Below are 27,098 nucleotides of genomic sequence, written 5' to 3'. Positions count from 1 at the left end.
TGGTTTTTAATAATAAACCAGCACATTAATTTTTTAAAACAGGAAATGATAGGGCAAAGACTCCATAAACAGCTGAAATGTTAATCACACAAAGGCTCCCAAAGCAATTTCATTCTGGACTCTTCATGGTTATGCATTACAATAGGAATTTTCATCAGAACACTAGCCCTAGGATGGCCTGCTAGGCAAATGACACCTACCACAGCCTGAATTCCTGGGCCAGCTCTTGAGGGGGCACCCAGGGCAGAACATTCCAAAAAAGGCATATGCACAGATGGTGGTGCCAGTTGGGGTGAGGCAACAGAGGGGGTACTTAATCCATGTTGAGGGTACTAGGTACTCTGCATATATTATTTCAATTGATTTCAACAACTGACTCCTCACAAGGGAATAAGATTATCATGCTCACTTTATAGATGATGAAAAATGAGGTTCGGAGAAGGCTGGTAACTTTTCCAAAGTCACACAGTCACATAGTGCATTAATATTCCATTGACATGTCTTTGCTGCATAAAAAAATCACCAGAATCTTGGCAGCTTCAAACAACACAATTGCATTATCTCATAGTTCTCATGGGTCAGAAGTCCAGGTATCAGGTTAGCTGGGTCTCCTTCTCAGATTTTTCTAAGCTGAAATCAAGGTGTGGGCCAGGGCCGTGATTCTTACCTGAGGCTTGCAGCACTCATCCAAGCTTACTGGTTATTGGTGGAATCCATGTCAGGCAGTAGAGGTCACATATTCCCTTACCCATATGACTCCAGTAGGCAGTTTACAACTTGGCATTTGCTCCTAGGCCAGTCAGGCTCTCCACCATGCTCCCCAAGATAATCTCTCATTTGGTTCACTCAAAGTCAACTGGTTAGTAACCTAACCACAGGAATATTATCCAATCATAATCACAGGCTCCACCCATACTCAGGTAGCAGAGATCGTACAGGGTGTGGGACACTAATGGTCACCTTAGAACTCGACCTGCTATGCAAAGCCAGTAAATGGAAGAACTTAGTAAGCCATGACTTCAGGTCCCTTTACTTCCGAAGCCATGTGTGGCCCGCATACCTGAGCAGTGTGGGTTGAAGCAGGAGCCTAGACAGACGTTCCCAATGGTGGCTACTAGCTTGGAGAATTAGGAAAGACAGGTAAAGCCCCAGTTGGCCTGAGTTACTCCAAGTTATTTCCAAAGCCATGTGCGGCCCACACACCTGAGCAATGTGGGTTGAAGCAGGAGCCTAGACAGATATTCCCAATGGTGGCTACTAGTTTGGAAAATTAGGAAAGACAGGTAAAGCCCCAGTGGGCCTGCATTACTCAGAGGGAAGGGTGATGGCAAGATCTAGTGCCTAAGTTTCCTAAGTATCATCTCTGAATGAGATCATTCTGAGATTCCTCAAAAACAAACATTCCCTATAGTAAAGGCCTGAGACCATGGGGAGGCATCTGACTGCCCTACATCCATGGCTACATTTCCTTATAGATTGGATCCTCCCAAGGCTCTCTTCCTTCAGCTTATTCTTTTTGCCACATTTACAGAATGTCTGCTAAAAGCCAAGAAATGAGAGTCACTGAGGATACACAGATGAAAAGACAAGGCCCTCCCCCAAGATTTTTAGATCTTAAGTTGTGGGAAACAGATGAAAGCGAATAGATATAAAATAAATGTATTCAGGAATACACACACACACACACACACATACACACACACACACACACATACAGATTATAAGTCAGAGAGGAAGGAGCTCTATCTCCCTGGGAAGGTTCCAGAGAGTTTGATCTGATTCTAAAGAGGAAGAGGTTGTTGAGTGGATTAGATGAGAAGTGTTGGGGGAAGGGGGGTTGGATGGGGAGATCATTAGCTGAAGAGGAAACATCTTCCTTAAAACCCTTCAGTGGCTCCCCATTGACTCTTAAGATAAAATCCAGGGCCTGAATATCACTTTGAAAATCCTATATGATAAAGCTTCTTCTTATCTTCTAGACAATGCCCTCTCCCCCTTAATATCTGTGGTCTGGATTCTTCACTGGTTTTCACATGTGTGGTTTCCTCTCCTAGAACATTCCTTACCAGTGTACTGTTACCACATTTAATTCCCCAACCTGTCTGTACACACACACACACACACACACACACACACACACTTCTCCTGTCTAATTACTATCTATTCTTCAGTTCTTGGATTAGATATCACTTCCTCTAGAAAGCCTTCCTCACTGTCAAAGCTCTGATTTAAAATGCTTACTGTAGGTGCTTCTATACATTGTATGTATTACCAGCATAGCATTTATCACTGTGTCCTGTACCTCTCCTTGAGGCTACTAGAAGATAAAATACAACTGACTTAAGGGACCAGGCTTACCTTTTCACTCTTCCATCTCCACAGATTACTGGTTACTTAGTAGGTGACCAAAAACTATTTGTTGGATAAATAGATAAAAGGCACAGAGGCACAGAAGAAAATTAAAGGCATCATAGACTAAATGGAAATGAAATTACTCAAATCTTCCACAGCCTAGTGCCTGCACTGGGTTACCTGACATAGACAATTTATATATCTAAATTATATCTACAATATAGGTGTGTGTATATATACATATATATGATGTATATATGATAGCCCTCAAATGAAGATTAAAGAAAAGAGAGATAGTTCTTAAAAAAATGTTTAGAATTCTGATTTTCTGTTCAAAACATAGTCAAGAAATGAGAACTGCTTTTCATAGTTGGCCATTCCTAGAATGTTGCTTTGCTGTGATAACAAATGATCCCCAAAATTGCAGTGGCTTAAAACAAAGGTTTATTTCCTGCTTACAATGTATGATCATTTAACTATTCCAAATATCGGGCACTCCAGCCTTGGGCTGAGAGAACATCTTCTATCTCTGATATATCTATGGCCATAGTACCAGAGAGAAGAGACACAATGAATCTAAAATGTTCATCTTAGAAGTGACATATGTGACTTCCATCTGTATTCCATTAAATAAAGCATGTTCACGTGGCCACTCTTGACATTGACAGGGTTGAGACACATATACCTCACACAAGAAGGGGTTCCTCAAGGAGAGAAAGTGAAATATTTGACAAACAATAATATAATCCTTCACACCAGGGATCAGCAGGCTGCAACCCTCTTTTCTGACATTTGGAGTTTCCCTTTTTATTTGTTGGCCATTAAACTTTACAATACTGCCCTGCCGTTGGAGTAAACAAAACAAGCTAAGGTTCTAAAGAGAAAGAACCAGAATGCCCAAGTGGGGATAGTCCCTACAGTTCACATAGTCACAGCACTATATTTTATGAATGTGAAGACTGACTCAGAGAAGCTGCTGTCTTCTCCAAGGCAACCTTGCATCATGTGAGAGCTATGACCAAGTCCCAAACCACTGGTCTCAAAACTTAGGCTCCTTCTTCTGTGGCCTACATAACATAACCCAACTTAATCTCTACGAACCAGACCCTTTGCCTTGCACACCACAGATATAGTTCCCGCCCTTGAACCTGATTTATGGTCTTGCAGTGAGAATCCTCCAGGGCAATGAGCTTCAATGGGGCTTTTCTCAAACCAGCCCTCCTCACTTCGTTGAGAGAGGCTGTAATTATGCTCAGTTCTTTGCCTGCTTCATAGCTTGGTACTGACATAGTGAGAACATCTACAATAAAAACATCTATGGGGCTTTGTTTCCTTTTGTATAAATTCATTGTCTGGAATCTGGCAGCCCCATATCTTAGTGATTTATCAGAATTAGTCCATTTAGGAAAGAGTGCCTTGTTCAACTAAAACCTCTTCTCTTTATTTTATTCAAATCCTGGTATTGTCAGGTGGCTTCAACAAGCTCTCATATCTATTTTAAAGTGAAAAAACAAAACAATTCTTCTCCTAAAGCCTCTTTATTCTAATCTTTTTCATGCTTCTTGATTGTATAATGAACACCGTTTCTTCATCATCATTTTATTCCACATTGACATACCATGTAACTTGACTGCATAATCCAAACGCTACCTTCACTTATGAATGGGTCGAATCTTAGAAAGGGTAGCAAATGTAATGAAACAAAGAGCCATTTTTAAAGAATAAAGTGTGGTTTATTTAGACTTTTGTCCTTAGTTTTTAACATAAGCTTTTCAATATATCATGAATTTTATGTCCTTCAAATTGTCTATGTAAAACAAGGAACAAACACTCCAATGTTCTCAAATCCTTACGAAAAAAAGGTATGTGCATACTAATGCACAATATTAGCATTTTGTCCATTCTCTGACTTTTGAGTCCATTATTTTACTATCCCTTGTTTTCTATTTTTGATACATTTATGGCTGCACTTTTTTTCTTCTAATGTATTCATGATATTGATGTGCAAGGCTTAGTGCTAAGAAATGAGCAAACAGTAAATATGTGGAGGAGTCTGAGGATACAGAGATTGAGTGATTCTGAGAAATAAATGTTCAGTGCCTGCAGAGAGGTTAAAGAATGTTTTTTGACAATTTCAGGATTTGGAGTCTAAAAAGTTGCTTTGGGGTCCCCCACCCCTAAATTGGATTTCGACACCCTCTTCTCATTTGCTAGCTCTGGCAAAGGATACCTAGAAGTAGTTTATGTGGCTTACCTTTGAACAGCTCCTAGGAATTTGAGAAGTGAATTCACCTTCTAATGATTTGTTGTTCTGCAATTTATATCCACACATACACATATATAACACAGGTATAGTATTTCCCTGAGGGTTCTCCAACATAAATAAACTAAATGATGTCATGTCAGACAAGAGAAATTCTTCAGAGAAAGCCAACTTGGCATACAGAATCCAGCTATTGGGAGCACGTCTGAATAGGCAGAGTGTGTGCGGAAAAGCTGCTCCCTACAATGCCAGCCTGTGGAAAAGCTGAAAAGTTTGGTTATTTGGTTAAAATAGGACTATTTTCAGAAGACATCATCAATGACTGGACAGATGACTGGATTAGGATGAAGCAGCCATCATTATGCCCTGGAAGTCTAAGAACTTAACTTGCTCCATGACTTCATTTCCACGGCTCAGTTTGGTGTGCTTCATATTTGGCCACAGTAACTACACCATGACCCTTTCTCTCTTTGCCTAAAAAGACCAGGCATGATATAAAATATATTGATAAACACCAATACAATTCTAAACTATAGTATCTTTTACATATAATTATTCTCCTGTATATAAAGATAGCACATGTTCCCTGTAGAAATGCTGGTAAATAAGTATAAAGAAGAAAAATTGCATGAAATGCTACTGCTCAGTCATAAAACTTCTAAAATATTTGATATATTTCCTTCTAGCATTTTTTCCTAGGGTGACCCATCTGTATCTCCCTATCTACATACCCACATCACATACAGAACACCCCCATCCCATCCAACACACACACACACACACACACACACACACACACACACACAGGGAGGAAGGCATCCTCTATCATTACTAGAAAACTACTTAACCTTTTCACTTCTTAGTTTTTCTCGCTCTAAAATGTGGATAAAAAATAATGCTTCACACAACTAATATAATGACAAAATAAGTGAGTTAGTATATGTAAATGGTTAAAACATTTTTTGGCCATAATGGATGCTCAATAAATGTTGGCTACTATTATTTTACTGTATATAGAATAAGTATATCTTACTGCTTCCTTTTTTTAACTTAATAAAATACAAACTGTCTCCCCACCTTCACTGCTATAACCCTAGTCTAAGCTAGCATTATCCCTCTCCTAGATTACTGCAATGATTGTTTACTTGATGTCCCTAGTAGGACCTAGTAGGACCTACAGTCTAGTCTCCATATAGTAGATTACATCATTTGTTACAAATATAAATCAGACCATATTGCTCTCTTGCTTAAAACCTTCCAATGATTTCTAGTTACACACAGTACGAAATATAAATTTCTTACTATATTTATCATTAAGGGATTGGATTCTAAGTCATGTCACAGAATCCTGGTTCACATAGCCCAGCCAAACAGGAACTGGAGGCAGGTATTCTAGAATAAGAGTAATAGCCACATGGCCCCCTCAAGTTCCCAGGCACCTTTTTACCTTTTTTTTTTTTTTTTTTTTTTGCTTTTTATTATTATTATTATTATTTTGCTTTTTACCAGGCACCTTTTATGCTCCAAAATTGTTAGCCCAAAGCTCTTAGGCTCATGGTTGCAAGGCATTGCTCCATTTCTAGGATGTTGTCTGTGTTCAAAGGAGAAAGGAGTAAAAGGGCAAAAGTCAAAGTCCTCCTTCCACACACTGATTTCACTAGACACCTTTATTGCCATAGATGTGCCAAAAACAAACAAACAAACAAACAAACAAACAAACCCTAATCCCTACTTCAGGAGCAAGATACATCAGGATAACCAGTATATTAATTATATACATTGATGCACAACACTAAACTGGTTGTCTCTGTGGGAAAGAAGAAAGATGGGATTCTAAGGTAAGCAACCAGCAGTATCGCCAGCTGCTGGCCTGCAACATCCTTCCTCATGCCCACCCTCCCTAACTCTCTCCTTGATACCACACCCAGCCACACTTGCATTAGTCATTAGTATGCACCAAATACCTGCTTGCCTCAAGATAGGCCATTAGCTCTGCTTTCTCTTCTGCCTAGAAAGTTCTGCCCAGTGGTTGGGGTATGACTGGCTCCTTCTCTTCATCAGGTCTTAGTGGAAATGAAACCCCTTCAGGGAGTCTTACTTGATTGCCTGAGCAAAGTCACCCCTCATCTGCCCCCACCACCCAATTTGCTTCATAGCTCTTATCACTAGTTGAAATTACTCTGTTTATTGATTTATTTCTTTATTGTCTGTCTCCTTGACCAGGATTACAAAGTAAGAGAGCTGAGCCTTCACTCTTGACTATATCCCCTGTGGTCAGATCAGATCCTGGAACATAGGAAGTATTAGATTTAGTGAACAAATGTTGAATGCACTACAGTACTTTCTATTTTCATTAAATGCTCTCAAGATCATTTAATAGCTATAAAATATTCCAATGAATGTAACACTATTAACTACTTCCTATGGTTTGCTTCTAGAGTAAACTGAATGCTGGTCCCCCAAATATCCACATCATAATCCCTTGAACTGGAGAATGCTACCCGATACGGTGAAAGCAACTTTGCAAACATGAGTAAGCTAAGGATCTTAATTTTAAGAGATTGAGTTTAGAAAACAAGGATATTACCTTGGATTATCTTCATGGACCTGATATAATCACCACCGTCCTCATAAAAGAGATGCAGGAGGAGTCAAAGTTGGAAAAGAAGGCAACATGATGACAGAATCAGAAATTGAAATGACAAGCTTTGAACATGGAGAGAGGGGCCACAAGCCAAGGAATATGGGGGCCAAGAGAGCTGAAAAAGACAAGGAGACAGATGCCCTCAGACATCCCACAGGGAATCAGTCCTCAGTGTAAAAGCTGCTTGTAGGCAACTAACTTGGGTGATGGAAACCTGAGTAAGGCAGAAGGGGCCACAGTGACCCCCATCACCTTGCTGAATGCAAGCAGGCCCATAGGCTGCCTTAGCATATCCATAAGCCCTAGTTGACCAATGGGTTACTTACACCTGGTACACAAGTACCAAAAAAGTACAATTCCGTATGTTCCTATACTTCCTCACCTTCCCCCTTTAACTATAATCAACCCCCCACCCCACCACCACCCAAAGCCTTGCACAGAGAGTCTCTCCTTTGCTTTCCTACCCACTGCTCCCTTGCAATGTATTCAATAAACTTCTATCTCCTTTGTTCTCCCTTGGGTAAATTCTTTCACCACCTGTGCTGCTGGCCTCCATCCAACTGGGTCATCTTATACACACCTTGACTTTAGCCCAGCAAAAGTGATTGCAGACTTCTGACTTCCAGAACTTTAAGAGTGGCCATGTTTTTAAAGTCATTGAATCTCGGGGGATCCCTGGGTGGCTCAGTGGTTTAGCACCGCCTTTGGCCCAAGGTGGGCCCAGGGCATGATCCTGGAGTCCCAGGATAAAGTCCCACATCAGGCTCCCTGCATGGAGCCTGCTTCTCCCTCTGCTTGTGTCTCTGCCTCTCTCTCTTTCTCTGTGTCTCTCATGAATAAATAAATAAATCTTTAAAAAATTAAAGTAATTAAATCTCAAGCAATTTGTTATAGTAGCAATGAGAAACAAACACAGATATTTGCTTTCTTCCCCCCCTAAGTATTTATTACTGTCATGATGTTGTAAAGAACTTCATTTAGATAGGAGTCCAAGATGGTGGAGGACTAGAAGACCTTAGTTTCATCTGGTCCCAGGAATTCAGCTGGAGAGCTATTAAATCATTCGGAACACCTGCAAACTGGAGATCTAAAAACAGAATAGCTAAAACTATACAAATAGAAAAGTGACTACTTTCTGCAAAGTAAGAGATGTGGAGAAGTGAATCCCAGATGATATATGGGAAGATAAACCATGGGAGAGCAGGGTGGGAGCCTCTATAAGTCTCCATAAACTGGCTACTGGAAAGTGCAGCGGTGTACAAAATCAGAATTTTTAGAAATCTGCTCTGGTGAGGGACATCCCTGTCTGAAAGGTGCTTAGGCAGCAAAGTGGGGGGTGGAATCCCAGGTGGGACAGCATGGTCTCAGGATCCTTGGCGCCACAGGAAGACCAGTGGTGTCTGAATGCAGCAGAGTTCCCAGGCATTGGAGTGGGGAAGCCAGCTGCCATTAGTGAGCCCAGAAGTGGGCTTTCAGCTCAGGGTTGCTATAAACTGTGAACCATGGCATAGTTAGTGACCATGTTCTGAGCAAGGACCAGCAAGCGGAAGAACCAGCAAGACCCCTCTTCCTCCCTGGGGAGGAGCAGTGCAGGAGTAAGCCACAGCAGTCTGCAGGGTTTAGAGACTCAAAACATGGTCACATGCCTAAGATAAAAACACTCAGTCATAGGCTGGGTGAGCATTGAGTGTGGACAGAGACCAGGGAGACAGAAGTGATGGACCACTTTTCCCTGAGGGAGCACTGAGGAGTGGGACCCCAAGCTTTCAGCTCTGGGACTGGAGATTGGGAGGATGCCATTTTCACTCTCATCCTCTAAAGCAGCAGGAAAAGGCTTCAAAAACAAAAGCCACATGGAGCAATCCAGAGCAGATTACTTAGCCTTGCCACCTGGCAAGGGCAGTGTAATCCCACCTGGGGCAAAGACACCTAAGAATCAATGCAATAGGCCCCTCCCTCAGAAGATTAGCAAGAACATTCAGCCACCATCAAGTTTACTGATCACTGAGACCTGCAAAGCTCCAGCGCTGGGGGAATATAATATATAGAATTCATGTTTTTCTTTTTTTCCCCCATGATTCTTTAGTTTTTCAATTAAAATTTTTTTATCTCTTTCCTTTTTCAACCATTTCTAATTTTATCAACTCTTTTTTACAAACTTATTCTAATTTTCACTTTTATAGTTACATTCTGTTCTTTCATTGCATTTAATTACATATATATATATATATATATAAATTTTTTTTTTTTATAATTTTGGGATGTAGTTTCTTCTAACAGACCTAAATACACCCAGGATCTAGTGAATGGCTATGTTCTCTTTACTTGTCTGATCATGTTTGCTTTCTTCTTCTTCCTTTTCCTCTTTTGTTTTCTCCTGTTTTGTTAAAGTCTTCTTTAATTTTCATCTTACAATCACTTTCTATCCTTTCAATGTATTTAATTTTATTTTTATATATACATGTTTTTCTTTCTTTACAATTTTGGGATGTAGTTTCTTCTAATAAACTGACAAAAATACACTCAGGATATAGTGTATTGCTCTGTTCTGTTCACTTATCTAATTATATTCTTTTTTTCCCCTAATTTTTGTTTTCTGGTTTCAGGTGTCTTCTGATTTGTTTAGCATATATTTCTCTGGGGTCCTTGTTGCCTTTTTAGTATTTTGTTCTCTCATTCATCTATTCTTCTATGAATAGAATGATAAGATGGAAAAATTTGCCTCAAAAAAGAGAACAAGAGGCAGTACTGACTACCAGGGACCTAATCAGTATGGACATACGATGTTGGAACTAGAGTTCAGAATAATGATCATAAAGATACTAGATGGGCTTGATAAAATGTATAGAAGACACTAAAGAATCTCTTTCTGGAGAAATAAAAAAGGCTATTAGTGAGATATAATAAAAAATGGAGCCTCTAATTGCTAGCATAAATGAGGCAAAAAGAAGAATTAGTGATATAGAAGACCAAATGATGGAGAATAAAGAATCTGAGAAAAAGAGAGATAACTACTGGATCATGAGGGGAGAATTTAAGAGATAAGTGATACCATAAAGCAAAACAATATTAGAATAATTGGGATCCCAGAAGAAGAAAGAAAGAGAGAAAGGGGCAGAAGGTATATTGAAGCAAATAATAGTGGAGAATTTCTCTAATCTGGGGAAAGAAACAAGCATCCAAATCCAGGAGGCACAGAGAACCTCCCTTAAAATCATGGTCATGATCCGAGGGTCCTGGGATTGAGTCCTGCATTTGGCTCCCTTCTCAGTGGGGAGTCTGCTTCTCTCTCTCCCTCTGCTGCCACTCCCCCTACTTGCGCTCTCTCTCGCTTTCTCTCTCTCTATCAAATAAAATCTTAAAAAAAAAAAATAGGAGAGATAAAAAGCTTCCAGAACAAACAGAAACTAAGAACTTGTGATGACCACACCAGCCCTACAAGAAATTTTAAAAGGGGCCCTTGAAGCAAAGAGCCCAAAAGTAACATAGACCAGAAAGGAACAGAGACAATATACAGAAACAGTAACTCTACAGGTAATACAATGGCACTGAATTCATATCTGTCAATAGTTACTCTAAATATAAATGGGCTAAATGCCCCAATCAAAAGACACAGATATCACTGGATAAAAAAACAAGACCCATTAATATGCTGTCTGCAAGAGACACAGACACCTCCAGATTGAAAGTAAGGGGACAGAAAACCATTTATCATGTTAATGGACATCAAAAGAAATCTGAGGTGGCAATTCTTATATCAGACAAATTAGATTTGAAACCAAAGACTATAATAAAGATGAGGAAGGACATTATTTCATAATTAAAGGGTCTATCCAACAAGAAAATCTGATCATTGTAAATATTTATGCCCCTAACATGGGAACAGCCAATTATATAAGCCAATTAATAATAAAATTAAAGAAACACATCGATGGTAATACAATAATAGTAGGGGATTTTAATACCCACTCACTGCAATGGACAGATTATCTAAGCAGAAGATCAACAAGGAAACAAGATCTTTGAATGACATACTGGACCAGATGGACTTCACAGATATATTCAGAACACTCCAGCCTAAAGGAACAGAATACACATTGTTCTCAAGTGCACATGGAGCATTCTCAAGAATATATCATATATTGGGTCATAAATCAGAGCTCAACCAGTACCACAAGACTGTGTTCATTTCTTGCATATTTTCAAGCCACAATACTTTAAACTGGAACTTGATCACAAGGAGAAATTCAGAAAGGCTAAAGAGCATCCTACTAAAGAATGAAAGGGTCAAACTGGAAATTAAAGATAAATTTTTTAAAATCCATGGCAAAAACAAATGAAGATGAAAACACAACTTGCTCAAGACCTTTGGGATGCAGCAAAGGCAGTCCTAAGAGGGAAGTATTTAGCAATACAAGTCTTTCTCAAGAAACAAGAAAGGTCTCAAATATACAACCTGACCTAATACATAAAGGAGCTAAAGAAAGAACAGCAAAAAAAAGCCTAAGCCCAGCAGGAGAAGAGAAATAATAAAGATTAGAGCAGAAATCAATGAAACAGAAACCAAAAGAACTAGTAGAGCAGATCAATGAAACTAAGAGCTGGTTCTTGGGAAGAATTAATAAGATTGATAAACCATGCTAGACTTATCAAAAAGAAAAGAGAAAAGATCCAAATAAAATCATGAATGAAAAAGGAGAGATCACAACCAACATCAAAGAAATACAAACAATTATAAGACCATATCATGAGCAACTATATACCAACAAATTAGGCAATCTGGAAGAAATGGATGCATTTGTAGAGACATATAAACTACCAAAACTGAAACAGGAAGAAATAGAAAACCTGAGCAGAACCATAACCTGCAAGAAAATTGAAGCAGTAATTGAAAATCTCCCAACAAACAAGAGCCCAGGGCAAGATGGCTTCCCAAGGGAATTCTACCAAATATTTAAAGAAGAATTAATACCTATTCTTCTGAAACTGTTTCAAAAAATAGAAACGAAAGGAAAACTTGCAAACTCTTTCTATGAGGCCAGCATTACCTTGACCCCCAAACCAGACAAAGACCCCACCAAAAAGGAGAATTACAGACCAATATCCCTGATGAATATGTATGCAAAAATTCTCACCAAGATACTAGCCAATAGGATCCAACAAGTACGTTAAAAGGATTACTCACCCCAACCAAGTGGGATTTATTCCTGGGCTTCAAGGGTGGTTCAACATCTGCAAATCAGTCAATGCAATACACTACATTAATAAAAGAAATGACAAGAACCAAATGATCCTCTCAATAGATGCAGAAAAAAGCATTTGACAAAGTAAAGCATCCTTTCTTGATTAAAACTCTCTACAGGGATAAGAGGAACATGCCTTAATATCATAAAAGCCATATATGAGAAAAGCCCACAGTGAATATCATTCTCAATGGGGAAAAACTGAGAGCTTTTCCCTTAAAGTTAGGAACACGGCAGGGATCTCCACTCTTACCACTGCTGTTTGACATAGTACTAGAAGTCCTTGCCTCAGCAATCAGACAACGAAAAGAAATAAAAGACATCCAAATCAGCAAAGAAATCAAATTCTCACTCTTGCAGATAACATGAGTCTATATGGAAAATCCAAAAGACTCACCCCAAAATTGTTGGAAATCATACAGGAATTCAGCCAAGTGGCAGGATATTCAGTCAATGCACAGAAATCAGTTGCATTTCTATACACTAACAATGAAACTGAAGAAAGAGAAATTAAGGAATCAGTCTCATTTATAATTGCACCCAGAACCATAAGATACCTAGAAATAAACCTAACCAAAGAGGCAAAATGAAAGAAATTGAGGAAAACACAAAAAAATGGAAAAACACTCCATGCTCATGGATTAGAAGAACAAATAGTGTTAAAATGTCTATGCTACCAACAGTAATCTATACATTTAATGCAATCCTTATCAAAATACTATCAAGTCATTTCACAGAGTTGGAACAGATAATCCTAAAATTTGCGTGGAGCCAGAAAAGACCTTGAATAGCCAAAGGAATGTTGAAAAGAAAACCAAAACTGGTAGCATCACAATTCTGGATTTCAAGCTCTATTACAAAGCTGTCATCACCAAAACAGTATGGTACTGGCATAAAAACAGATACATAGATCAATGGAACAGAATAGAGAACCCAGAAATGGACCTTCAACTTCATCGTCAACTAATCTTCAACAAAACAGGAAAGACTATTCACTGGAAAAAAAGAGTCTCTTCAATAAAATGGTATTGGGAAAATTGGACAGCCACATGCAGAAGAATGAAACTGGACCATTTCCTCACACTATACACAAATATAAACTCAAAATGGATGAAAGACCTAAATGTAATACAGGAATCCATCAAAATCCTAGAGGCGGGCACAGGCATTATCAATCTTTGTGGCTTCAACCATAGCAACTTCTACTAGACACATCTCAAAAGGCAGGGGAAACAAAGACAAAAATAAATTATTGGGCCTTCGTCAAGATAAAAAGTTTTTGCACAGCAAAGGAAACAGCTGACAAATCAAAAGACAATCAACAGAATGGCAGAAGATATTTGCAAATGACATATCAGATAAAGGGTTAGTATCTAAAATCTATAAAGAATTATCAAACTCAATACCTAAAGAACAAATAATCCAGTCAAGAAAAGGGCAGAAGACATGAACAGACATTTTTCCAAAGAAGATATACAAATGGCCAACAGACACATGAGAAAATGCTCCACATCTCTCAGCATCAGGGAAATACAAATCAAAACCACAATGTGATACCACCTCACACCAGTCAGAATGGCTAAAATGAGCAAATCAGGAAATGACAGATGTTGGTGAGGATGGGAGCCCTCTTATGCTGTTGGTGGGAATGCAAGGTGGTATAGCCACTCTGCAAAACAGTATGGAAGTTCCTCAAAAAGTCAAAGAGAGAGTAATCCTATGACCCAGCAATAGTACTACTGGGTATTTACCCTAAAGATACAAATGTGGCAATCTGAAGGGGCACTTGCATCCAATGTTTATAGCAGCAATGTGCACAACAGCCAAACTATGGAGACCCCAGATGTCCTTCAACAGACGAATGGATAAAGAAGGTGTGAGATTATTTATATATATATATATATATAAATACATATATATATTTATGCATATATATATATGCCGCCACACAATAGAATACTACTCAGCTACCAAAACAATGAAATCTTGCCATTTGCAACAATGTGGATGGAATTAGAGGATATTATGCTAAGTGAAATAACTCAATCAGAGAAAAACAATTATTGTATGATCTCACTCATCTGTGCAATGTAAGAAACAAAACAGAGGAATCATAGGGGAAGAGAGGAAAAAATAAAACAAGATTAAATCAGAGAGGGAGACAAACCATATGAGACTCTTAATCCTAGGAAACAAACTGAGAGATGCTGGAAGGGAGGAGGGTGGGAGAGCATAGTAATTGGGTGATGGGCATTAAGGAGGACATGTGATATGATGAATACTCGGGATTATATAAGACTGATGAATCACTGACCTCTACTTTTGAAACCAATATATTATTTGCTAATTAACTGAATTTATATTTTAAAAGACTAACATAAAAAAATAGAATAATTGTTGTAAGTTTACAATTGTGTTTTAACTGCTGTTAAGATACAAGTAACGGTTGTAAAGTTCATAGAATAAATCCAATCAATTAAAAAAAAAAAGAACTTCATTTTACATATATTTTTGTCTGCCTTTTCAATGATTTCATTAGAATAGTTTCCTAGAGGCAAAATTCCATTAAGTTGCACCGCCATACAATTGCCCAGGCTGTGGCTGGCTAAATGCCTGAGTAACCTGGCTGTTTAGAAGTCTGCTATTTTTGAACTATAGCCACAGGACCTACAAAGAATTAACTCACTTTGTGGAACAATCACACAAACACAAAGAGATTGCTTTCCAGGGGAAACAAGGCACATAAAAAATAAGCGAAAACAAGGGTACTTTTTTCCTATTTTAACTTCTTATCATTAACATTATAACACAGAAGTGGGGAGCAGGAATGAGTTAAAACCTAAGACCAGAAAAAGCTCAAGTTCTGCTCCAAAGACCTACACATCTTTGATACCTGCCAGATGGGCTTTTGAAGTGTAAAATAGGATCAGTTCCCTAAGGGAAGGCTGACACACAGGTCCTGACCTGTGAATTAATCAGAGAAGGCTCTGGATGTGAACAGACAATGTGGGATAGGGTGCGGTCAGTGTGTAGGCTGCCTCACCAGGGTGGTATTCATGACAAAAGAGAGAAATCATTTACCTGGGGGCCAAGTGACAAGTGTGTGGTCCCTCGGGGCAGAGCATGTCAATGACCCTCCTTCAGCACAGACGAGGAGCCTGTTGCAAATAATTCAGTATGGGAACTCGTGAATGATTAACTTTTGTGTTCTCCAAAATTTCCCTGCATTCTACCCCAGAACCTTGATTCAGTTTTTGTACACCAGCAGCATTATCATTGCACAGGAGTTTGTTAAAAATGCAGCTCTCTAGCAGCATCTAGATCTTTTGGAATTAGTAACTGCATCTTAACAGTTTTGCCATGTGACTCTTAGGCACATCAAGGTTTGTTTTGTTTTGTTTTAATTTTAACCATGTATTTTATTTAACCCAAATTATCCAGAATATCATTTCAACATGTAATCAATATACAGATTATTAATAAGGTCTTTTTTCAAAAAAAAGATTTATTTATTTACTTATTTATTCATGAGAGACGCACAGAGAGAGGCAGAGACATAGGCAGAGGGAGAAGCAGGCTCCCTGCAGGGAGCCGGATGCTAGACTCAATCCTGGGACTCCAGGAGCATCACCTGAGCCAAGGCAGATGCTCAACTGCTGAGCCACCCAGGCGTCCCCTATTAAGGTCTCTTACATTCATTTTCTCATAGGTCATTTAAATCTAGTGTGTATTTGCAGCATATTTCAATTTGGACTACCCATAGTCATTCATTCATTCATTAATTCATTAATTCATTCATTTATAATTCAATTTGCCAACATATAGTATAACACCCCTGAGTGAAATGAGTCAATTGGAGAAAGACAATTATCATATGGTTTCACTCATATGTGGAATATTAAGAAATAATGAAAAGGACCATAAGGGAAGGGAGAAACTGAGTGGGGGAAAAATTAGAGAGGAAGACAAACCATGAAAGATTCTTAACTCTGGGAAACAAAAAAAAGGGTTGCAGAAGGGAAGGTTGGTGGGGAGATGGGGAGTAACTGGGTGGCATTAAGGAGGGCACATCATGAGATGAGGCACATTATGGTTTGAAATCATCAGGCCTAGGGCAGCCAGGGTGGCTCAGCGGTTTAGTGCCGCCTTCAGCCCAGGGTGTGATCCTGGAGATGGGGGATTGAGTCCCATGTCGGGCTCCCTGCATGGAGCCTGCTTCTCCCTCTGCCTGTGTTTCTGCCCACCTCCCTCTCTCTCATAAATAAATAAAATCTTAAAAAAAAATCATCAGCTCTAAAGCAGAGTCTTTGTTGGCTCCACTCAGTGACGCACCTCTAGGAGTGCCACAAACACTGCCTGGCATTACTTGGAGGGGCTCAGTAATATTTGCTTTATCAATAATTAAATAAGTGAATGCACCAAGCCTTACACGATGAAGATGAATTTGAAAAGATAAGGTACTTGTGTATTATATTGTGTTTACACACACACACTAACACGCATGTGCACACATATTAAAGTCAAAGAATATTTTTTGAACCCAGACTCCAGGTGCAGGAGCACAACCGAAAGAAGTAGCTGCAAGATGAATTTTCTTTCTGGCTGTTGTGAAAGCTGAAATCCAGGAAAAAGGTTATGATAAGAGGGCTGGAATGAGCCCCAGGGGAGTTATTCTCACAACTGACAAGAGGACATAGGTCTAAGGTTCACCCCTGTCAAAAAGTCGTGCCCTCTCCTTGGGCACAAATGGATCAAGACTCAGAAGAAGGAAATGACAGCCAGGATCTTGAACCAGAAGGGATCTATGGAGGCTGGCTCTAAACATGGATACTAGAGACTGCAGACATTCCTTCTCCGTCCTTGGCATAAATGCAACATTGTTGACTTCTAAGAATCATTCATATCAGAGACTGGTCATATCACCACTACCCAGATGACTGGAAAATTTTGGGCATCACATGAGCCTCCCAGATTGTTGAGTGATCCTAGCAAGACACCTCTGTGATGAATGAGATTTAATTTTCTTTCAGCCTTGTGATACAAAGACCGAGTCAGACTTCATTTCACTTAGAGAAAAAAAAGCATGAAAGTTCCCTTGTTTATCATTTCTTTTTAATTTTTTATTTTGAAAATTTTAAATGGAGACATAAGACAAAAGGAAAAATAATGATCCTTTATTACTTATCACCTAGTTTCAAGAAATATCAATTTACTGCTAAACGTGTTTCATATGTACCTCCCACTTTGCATTCTGGTTATTTTTATCTAATTTTTATTAACAGCTTTACTGAGGTATAATATTCATAGAATTCACCCATTATAAAATTACAAGTCAATAATTTTTAGTGAAAGTATACAGATGGGCAAATATCACCACAATCCAGTTTTGCAACATTTTCATCACCCTAATGCCCCCCAGACTCCCTCCTCCCCACAAACTTCCATGAGTTTTTATCGTTAATTCCCAGAGCTACCTCAGCAACCGCTCAGTCTCTACAGATTGTCTCTTCTGGATACTTCATACATATACAGAGAATTACATGATATGTAACCTTTTATTTCTGGATTCCTTCAGTTCCTGCCTTCCTTCTTGAGGCTCCTCTATGTTGTAGCATATATAAGCAGTTTCACTCATTACTGGAGAGTATTCCAATGTATGATGATATCACATTTTGTTTATGCATTTACATGTTGATGGACATTTGGATCTAGTCTGAGGTTTTTGTGTTATAGTAAGACTATGAATGATCATTTAGAAGTTTTGTATATTGTATTTTCATTTTTCTTGGGTAGATATGTAAGTGTGGAATTGTGAAGTCATATAGTAGCTTTCTAAGAACCTGAGAACCTGTCATCCAATGTGGTCGCACCATTTTACCTCCCATCAGCAATGCGTGAAAGCTTCAGTTCTTTACATCCTCTCCAACACTAACTTTTTTCTCTTTTTTATTAGAGCCATTCCAGTGCCTTGGAAGTGGTATCTCATTGTGCTTTTAATTTTCCAATCTCTAATGTCTAATGATGTTGAGCATCTTTTCATATAACTTGTCCTTCACATATCTTCTTTAGTGAAAAGTCTATTCAAATAGTGCACCCATGCATTAATTGGGTTGTCTGTCTTATTATATTCTGGGCATAAGACCTTTATGAAATATATGATTCGCAAAATTTTTCTCAACCCAGTGTGTGGTTTGTCCTCCCATTTGATTAATGATGTTTTTTGAACCCTGTGACCATGGATGGTGACGGTATCTGCTCATTCAGTGTGCAGGGGCTTCACTCACCAATATTAGTTCATTTGGCTACCACATATGACTGGGAAGCTGATTTCAATGGACACTTCTCAATCATTACAAAGCACCAAGATCTGCAACTGGAGAAACCAACTCTGGCCCAGCTTCTGGCTAACAGGGTGGCTCAGGAAATAGGCAGCATAAGTGCAGCAATATCCCTCAGGATTTTGATAACAATTAAGAATTAACATCTTCCAAATCATGAACATGGAATGTTTCTCCATTCATTTAGGTCTTTTCTAATTTTTGTCACTAATGTTTTATAATTTTCAGTGTACACATCTTACTCCTTTTGTTAAATTTATTTCTAAGTATTTTACTCTTCCTCATGCTATTGTGAATGGAATTGTTTGCTAAATCTCATTTTCAGATTGCTCATTGCCAGTATATAAAATTACAATTGATTTTTATAAATCGATCTTATATCCTGTGACCTTTTTTAAAAAAGATTTTATGTATTTATTCATGAGAGACACAGAGAGAGAGAGAGAGAGAGAGAAGGGGGGGGGGCAGAGACACACAGGCAGAGGAGAAGCAGGCTCCATGCAGGAAGCCTGATGTGGGACTCGATCCCAGGACTCCAGGATTACGCCCTGGACTGAAGGCAGGCGCCAAACCGTTGAGCCACCCAGGGATCCCCTATATCCTGTGACCTTGATGAACTCACTCCCAGTAGTTTCTTTCTGGAGGTTTCCATAGGACTTCATACATACAAATGTGACATTTTTTGCATCCTGTGTTTACGCAATAAAATTCAAAGCAAATTGATTTTAAACTAAACAAATTATAATGAACTCAAAATTATTCCAGTTATATTATGTAGTTGCATATGTCTAAAGAGCAAAGTGAGAGAGGTGTCAGTGGGCCACACTGGGAATCATAGGTCATCTGCAGCCTCCCTTACCTCTTCTACAGTCTTATGAGACGGTCTTTCATTTGGGAGTTTTGTCAAAATGTGCCTATTATCTATAGGATTGTGTCAGAGGGGAAAAATCATTGATAACTGCTGACTTTGGAAGACTGCTTGGCCTGAAACACATCCTTAAGGAAGATTCTAGGGAGTCAGATGTGGTCCTCAAGAGCAGGAGCAGCATGGGAAAAAACCAACCAGAAGGTAATGTATTTTGATGTGCCCATGTGAAAAGTACAAAAATGTAAGAGGCATCTTCCCTACCTCACAGAGGATATACATAAAATTGGCAAAATTGGCCTTTTTAGTCCTGTTCAAAAGTACACAATTCAAAGAACTGGATGAAGTTATGGAAAAAAAGAGGTGTGGCAATGATAATTTATTGCCATAAAAGTCACAAAATCCTATCATAATATAATCAAATCCCAATATATCATTGAGTTAATGTGTGTAAAGCACTTGACTCAGAGTTTGGTTAATAGTAAATGTTCAATAGATGGAAGTTGTTTATATTATTACTATTAATTTTGCAACTAAGATGAGAGGCATTCTGTGACTTTATAACCAGTATTTGTATGGCTAAGAGCAGTTCCCTGATCAATTTGATGGTCATTTCAAAGACAATTATCATGAGACTCTGGAAGTAGAAAAGGCAGTTCAAGATAGAGGTGGGCTTCAGAGGATAAGGTTAAGAAAGATGAAAAACACCAAAACCTTATACTAACCACACATGGCAATCAAAACTACCACTGCTTATCCCATGTCCACTGCAGCATTATTCACAACAGCCAAGATGGGAAAACAACTAAGTGTCCATCATATATAGAGAGATATGTATGTGTGTGTATATATATATATTATATATAAATGTACTATTTATATATAATGGAATTATTATTCAGCCACAGAACGAAGGAAATCCTGACATTTGTGAGAATAGTTATGGACTTTGAGGGCATTATGCTAAGTTAAATAAGTCAGAGAAAGACAAATACTGAGTGATATCACTTATATATGGAATCCAGAAAAGTTAAACTCCTAGAAACAGATAGTAGAGTGGTAGTTACCAGGGACTGGGAGATAAGGGGAAATTGAGGAGATGTTGGTCAAAGGGTACACACTTCCTGTTATAGAAAAATCAGTTCTGGGTATCTAATGCATAGCATGGTGACTATAGTTAATTATGCTCTATTATATTCATGACAGTTATTAAGAGAGCAGATCTTAAATGTTCTTACTGCACATAAAAAAAGGTAATTCTGCAAGCTAACACCATGGTAGCAATAATTTTGCAATTTATAAGTGTATCAAATCAACACATTGTACATCAAATTTATACAATGTTACACATCAATTATAGCGCAATAAATCTGGAAGAAAGACTTCAGAGTGCTTATGGAGAGACTAGTGAATGAATGCGTGCATCTGTATATGTGAGTGTTTCTATTCAGAAAATCTATTTCAAGCTTATCCATAATTATATTTAATTGCATCTTTAATTTCTAAATTGCCAGATTAAGACACAAGCTCCCTTCTCATTGATACTGCAATTGCCTGACAAAGAGGAGGTTGTATGGCCAGCGACTGTAGTCAGAAGGGGCAGTTTCAGAACAGAGTCCTCTCCTCCTTTCCTCTCCCTTTCATTCCCTCTCCTTGCATCTTCTCTATACTCCTACTCTAGCTAAGCACACAGTCATCTGACCCTGGAGGTTACAGCATCACTGATTAGGGAAGAGAAGGGTTTTTGGCTAGGTCTAGTTCATTTGGCGACAACATATAATCCCAAAATCAAGTTCAACATGGTTGGAAGGTTTTCAGACCCTAAAAGCACGGGGATCCACATCCAGAGACACCACCTCTGTCTTGCTCAGCTCTTGTGCTCCAAGTAACTGAATGAAAGTCCAAGCCTGCCTGACAGGATGGCCCAGAGCAGGGACCCCCAGGAGTGGCCTGAATACAGTAAGGCAGCAAGAATGTTCAGGTGGCCAGTCCCCCCCAGACCCCTCAGGAGAAACAGGCATTGTCCAGGCTTCCTGGCAACAAGGCAGTCCCTGCCCATCTCAGGCTCTCTGCTCCTAAGCAGACAGACAATCCTACAGCCAGCAGAGAGAGAAGCCCAGGTTGCCGAAAGAAACAGGGAGCCAGTTCATTGATTTCATATGTGATACGTGGCACAGAGTGGCTGCAGCCTCGGGAAACATGGCACTGAACGGAATGAACATTCTAGATTCAACTTTGCCATGTGGCAAGTGAAGCCATTTCACTTCCTTCTCTGTTTCTGCTTCTGTGTATTGGAAACAATAATTCTTACCTGCAAGGTTGCATCAAGGATAAAAAAGGAGCATGCTCTAGAATGCGCTCTGTGAGGTCCAAAGCGCCAAACAAATAGGAACCAAAAAATGACAAGCTGCCTCCATGGTGTGATGTCTAAACTTGGCTCAGATACTAATATTTAAGTGGCTAGAAGCAGGGCCAGTTTTCTTACATTCTTCTAACAAAGGTAATTTTAATTATAAGATTATACGTAGTATTTTAATTGAATTCTATGATGTTATTTTCATTTGATTGAAATGAGTATGGTCATAAACTTTTTTTTTTTTCTTTTTTGTCCCTGAATGGGTCCCTGTACAAAACAACATTGTTTATCATGGCTCTAATTGGTTCCCTTGGTTCAGCCTGACAGTCTCTCAGATTCATCCTTCACGCCACTGCCAGCCTGCTATGGCTCAAAGACAAATCTGAGGTTGACTCCTCTTTTTCCCTAAAGACCCATATCCAATCAGTCAAGTCTTATGGATTCTGCTTCCTTAATATCTCTCAAATCCATCCATTTCTCTCCATGCCACCTGACATGCCTCCATTTTAAGTCACTATCATTTCTCATTGGAAACTAATGAAATAGCAGCCCACACTCCTAGGGGCCACTCGTGTTGCTCTTTTATCTCGATTCCTTTTTCCATACTGCCACCAGAATGAGCTTCCTGAAGTGCAAATTTCCTCATGAAACTGCTGACTGGAACCTCTGGATGTCAGCATCATCAGGATGAAACCCCCAGCTGCTGGACCACGTGTTCTGCTCTTTCAGGTCCAGTCTTTAGGTTCAAGCTTGCATTCAGCTCCTCTGTCTGACCTTGCACCATTCCCCTTGCACCTTCCACTCTAGCCCTTCCTAACTATGTAAGGCCCCCCCAGGAACATTCTCACCCCGAGGACACTTTCTCTACCAGCTCCAATACTCACTGTCTTCACATGCCTTATTTCTTACCTCATCATCATCATTACCTCCTTTGGGAATCCTTCTCCAGACTGGGCCACATGCTCTTGCTCTGCATCTTCACACCATTTACCACTTTCTTATACTTTTACTTATCTATTTGCTACTAAGTCTCATCAATGAGACTATCAACTCCCTGGGAGCATGAATGGATCCTTGTTCCTGGTATATCCCAATAGTGGATGCTGAATTCTCCTACAGATTTCTTCCCACTTCTTAGCTCCTGTGGATACTGATAACCGATGACTCAAAGCCATGTTCTTTCCTGGGCATTGCCCCAGGCTGCAAAAAACTGCCTTCCCTACAGTTACAGACCCTCTTAAGGACACTGGGCCATCAGTGACCAAATGACATTGGCATTCAAATGTCAATGGACTCCTTTCCTCTTTGGGACAACTCTATAAGGTCAGCTCCGGCACTCCCAGTAAGATTGGGCATGGCCTTAGCTGTAATCACATGGAGCACCTGCTTCTCTCCCTGCCTTGTCCTGCTATCCTCACTTTTGCTCAGGTCTATATCCCCAAATATTCTCCAGGAAACCATCTGTACACAACTCACAATTTTCGTTCTATTCCCAGGGAATCCAGTTAAAAACAGTCCTTATACCCAATATAATATCTGGCCCAAAATGTAGTTGACATACGAACTAATGAATGGATAAATACCTTTTTATTTAAAAAGAATTTTAAAGATTTTTATTTATTTATTCATTAGAGACACAGAAAGAAAGAAAGGCAGAAACACAGGCAGAAGAAGCAGGTTCCATGCAGGGAGCCTGATGTGGGACTCGATCCAGGCATTCCAGGATCACTACCTGAGCTGAAGACAGATGCTCAACCACTGAACCACTCAGGTGCCCCGATAAATACCTTTTTAAAGCCAAATCTTAGAGAAGAAAATTTGTATCATTTATGTTTACATTTCTAGTGCCCAGTACAGGGCCTGACTACTTAATTGCTTGAATGGTCCTTCAGAAGTTCTCTCTTATGACCAAGGGAGCAGTCTTCTGGAGGCATATGGCTCCTTTCTTTATCCATCAGGTCCAAAGTGATACAAGCTTAAAGCATCAAAGGAATGTAGCATTACATTGCTCTTCATAATAATGAAATCCATTGGCTTCAAAGGAAGAAATAGTTATATGGCAAATTACAAAGCAGTTAGAAAACACTGTTTTTCATTAGGATTTAGAGGGACTGTGTTTTCCTCAAGAATTAAAACAACTTTAGGGTGGGCTGTGTGGTGTTCTAAGAGATCTAAAAGGGCTTTTTAGAAAGAAGTATATTTAGGAGAATCCCCTAATAGACCTCCCTTGGAGGGTATATTACCAAACTGAATGATGCTGTGAGACTTGAAGCACCAAGACCCCCCGCCCCCCCCCCCCCCCCCGGAATCACTCTGCAGCTCTTTGGGTTATCACTGATGGTCCAAATAAAAACTTCAGGATTCTACCCTGAAAACTCAATGACTTGGTCTTGGAGAAATGTCCTAATGAGGGAAATCATAATGGATCCTGAAGTAAGGGTTAAAGTTTCAATGGGGAAATCCAGAAGATAAGACTCTCTAGGATTGAGAAGCAAAACCAGGGATAAAAGTCAGAATAGAAACTGTGGATGTATTTAAAAAAGACCCATCTAGGAAAGAGTTGACTTCTTAGTTAATACACACATGGGGGGTGCCTGGGTAGCTCAGCTGGTTAATCTCTGCCTTTGGCTCAGGTCATGATCCCAGGAGTTTCAATCCCTGCGATCCCCATGATCATCCTCAGGCTCCCTACTCAATGGGGAGTCTGTTTCTCTCTCTCCCTCTGTCCCTCCCACCACCCCTCCCCCAGCTCGTGCTCACGTGCACATTTTCTCTCTCAAATAAATAAAATCTTTAAAACACACACACACATTTGGATCCTGGAGAAGTCACAATTAGTACTTGACTTTTTCTTTTTAAAGAGACTTTTTTAAAGAGCAGTTTTAGGTTCACTGCAAATTTGAGCAGAGGGTACAGAGAATCCCTATATACTTCTGGTCCCCACATATGCACAGCTTCCCCGTTATTAACATCTGCCACCATAGTGTACGTTTGTTATGATTGATGAACCTACTTTGACACACAGTACTATCACCCAAAGTCCATAGTTTACATTAGGGTTCATTTTTTATGTTGTATACTCTATGGATTTGAAGAAATGTATAACATTTATCTACCACACAGAGTAGTTTCTATATCCTAAAAACTTCAGTGGGTCAATGCCCTTTTAAAATTACCCAGTGCTTCAGTAAAGAAAGTTACATATACATAACACATGTATGCACACATCTGGATACTCTGAAGCAGTGATTCTGGAGAGGCTGTGGGTTGAGAGATGGAGCAGCTGCCTATGGACTTCATGTGCTAAGATGCAACGTAATGAGGATGGGCTCATCACCAAGTAAGAAGTGTCAGGGAAGAGTCCCAGTGGTAAGAAACAGCTATCAAATGGATAATTCGAGACAGTTTCATGAGAAACCTGTGCTTGCCCACAACGAAACCAAGAGATCAAATTTCTTGGGTTACATTATCTCTCCCTCAGAAAGATTCACATTGTATATCAGCATTATCAAAGGCTTCAGAAAGTTCCATTAGTAAAGAAAACTACCTAACTTCTTTGAAGACCAAATTCTCCAAAACCTATCTATTAGTATCTGCTAAACCATGGCACCCTGTATGAGGACTGCTACACAGCCAGTTGATGGATTTTATTTTTAACAATAAGCAAAAAGGACATTCTTGGAGACTTAGGTTATCAGGACACATAAGAATGACTGGAGGTGTTAGCCCAGCTAAGACTAGGCTACGGTTTCCATCCCAGGCTTACCAGGTATAGAATGAGGGCTGTGGTTAAGGAAGGGAACAAGAAGAGTCAGGGGCGTGATCACTGAGGATGAACTGACCAGACCTGTTTACTCATTCCATGAGAATGGGGAAGCAGAAAGAAGGAGGACTCATGTAATCACAAAACGTTGACACAGGAAATGACCTTTAAGGTCATCTACTTCGGTTTTCACACTTGTATTCAGCCTTGGAACCTCCGAACATCCAAGTTTCAAGGAGAAACCGCAAGTGCAGAACAGAAGAAAGTAGAGGCTAAAGGTGTGTTTTATCAAATGGCGGAGGAAAGAAGAGTGTGGGGGAGGAATTCTCATGCTTCTTGTTGTGAAGTTTTGGCTGGGGATTTTTAGAACATTCTAGATCTGAGAAAAGTGCATCAAGATACAGACCTCATAATTCAAGCATCATTTTCTCCCACTCTCAAAATACTTCATGATAATAGATTTTAGAGGTAGGAATATTTCACATAAATAATTTTAGAGGCCTTGATTTATGACAAGATCTACACTTAGATGGTTAAAATCTATACCCTGGAGTTGACTGAGACCAGTTCCAAGCTGTATTACACTCTTCCATGTTAACATCCAACAAATTGCTTAACTTCTCTGTACACTTCAGTTTTTCCATCTATAAAATTGGAATAATAATGTCCATTTCCCAGGAATACTGTGAAGGTGCAATGGGCTTTTCCATCAAAAATGCTTAGCATAGGGCAGCCCGGGTGGCTTAGCGTTTTAGCAGCCCAGGGCCTGATCCTGGAGACCCGGGGTCGAGTCCCATGTCAGGCTCCCTGCAGGGAGCCTGCTTCTCTCTCTGCTGTTCTCTCTCTCTCTCTCTCATTAATAGATAAAATAAAATAAAATAAATGCTTAGCATAATACCTGACACAAAGCAAACAAATTTAGCTCGTTACTTAATTAACACTAGCTTATTATTTGAGGTAGTTGTGGCACACCAAGTACTGTGCACAGTACCAGAGATGGAAAGAAACAAGATACTTTTAAAGTCTTCAAATACTGTGTTCATTTATTCGATACTTTTTTTCTAAGAATTTTACTTCTGTTATTTCTTGCAGGGATTTAAAGTATGATCACAAATTCTTATAGAGTCCCTTCAAAAAACAGCCTGATTCTCCTCCCCTTGGGTGAAGTCTAGACCAAGTGGTTTACTTTCAACAAGTAGAATAGGCAGGAGTGATGATCTGTGATTTCCAAGACCAGGACACAAGAGGCATGTGGCCTCTGCTGGCTTTCTTGG

At 39.4% G+C, this 27,098-nt stretch overlaps 1 long non-coding RNA gene across 6 annotated transcripts in view; it reads right to left on the bottom strand.

The window, feature by feature from the left end:
- The window catches only part of LOC140603751 (uncharacterized), a 285,757-nt gene that overhangs the window by 249,805 nt on the left and 8,854 nt on the right, over positions 1 to 27,098 (bottom strand). The window contains exon 2 of one of the 6 annotated variants that reach the window (XR_012006742.1): positions 15,584 to 15,660. The exons of the other annotated variants lie outside the window; for them this stretch is intronic. This is a non-coding gene — a long non-coding RNA (uncharacterized lncRNA). The remainder of the gene's footprint in view (positions 1 to 15,583; positions 15,661 to 27,098) is intronic. 6 annotated transcript variants of the gene reach the window in all.

The sequence above is a fragment of the Canis lupus genome, chromosome 14 (assembly GCF_048164855.1).
Source record: "Canis lupus baileyi chromosome 14, mCanLup2.hap1, whole genome shotgun sequence".
Classification (NCBI taxonomy): Eukaryota; Metazoa; Chordata; class Mammalia; order Carnivora; family Canidae; genus Canis; species Canis lupus.
Note: the sequence above shows the minus strand (reverse complement) of the source record. Positions and strands in the feature narration are given on the sequence as shown.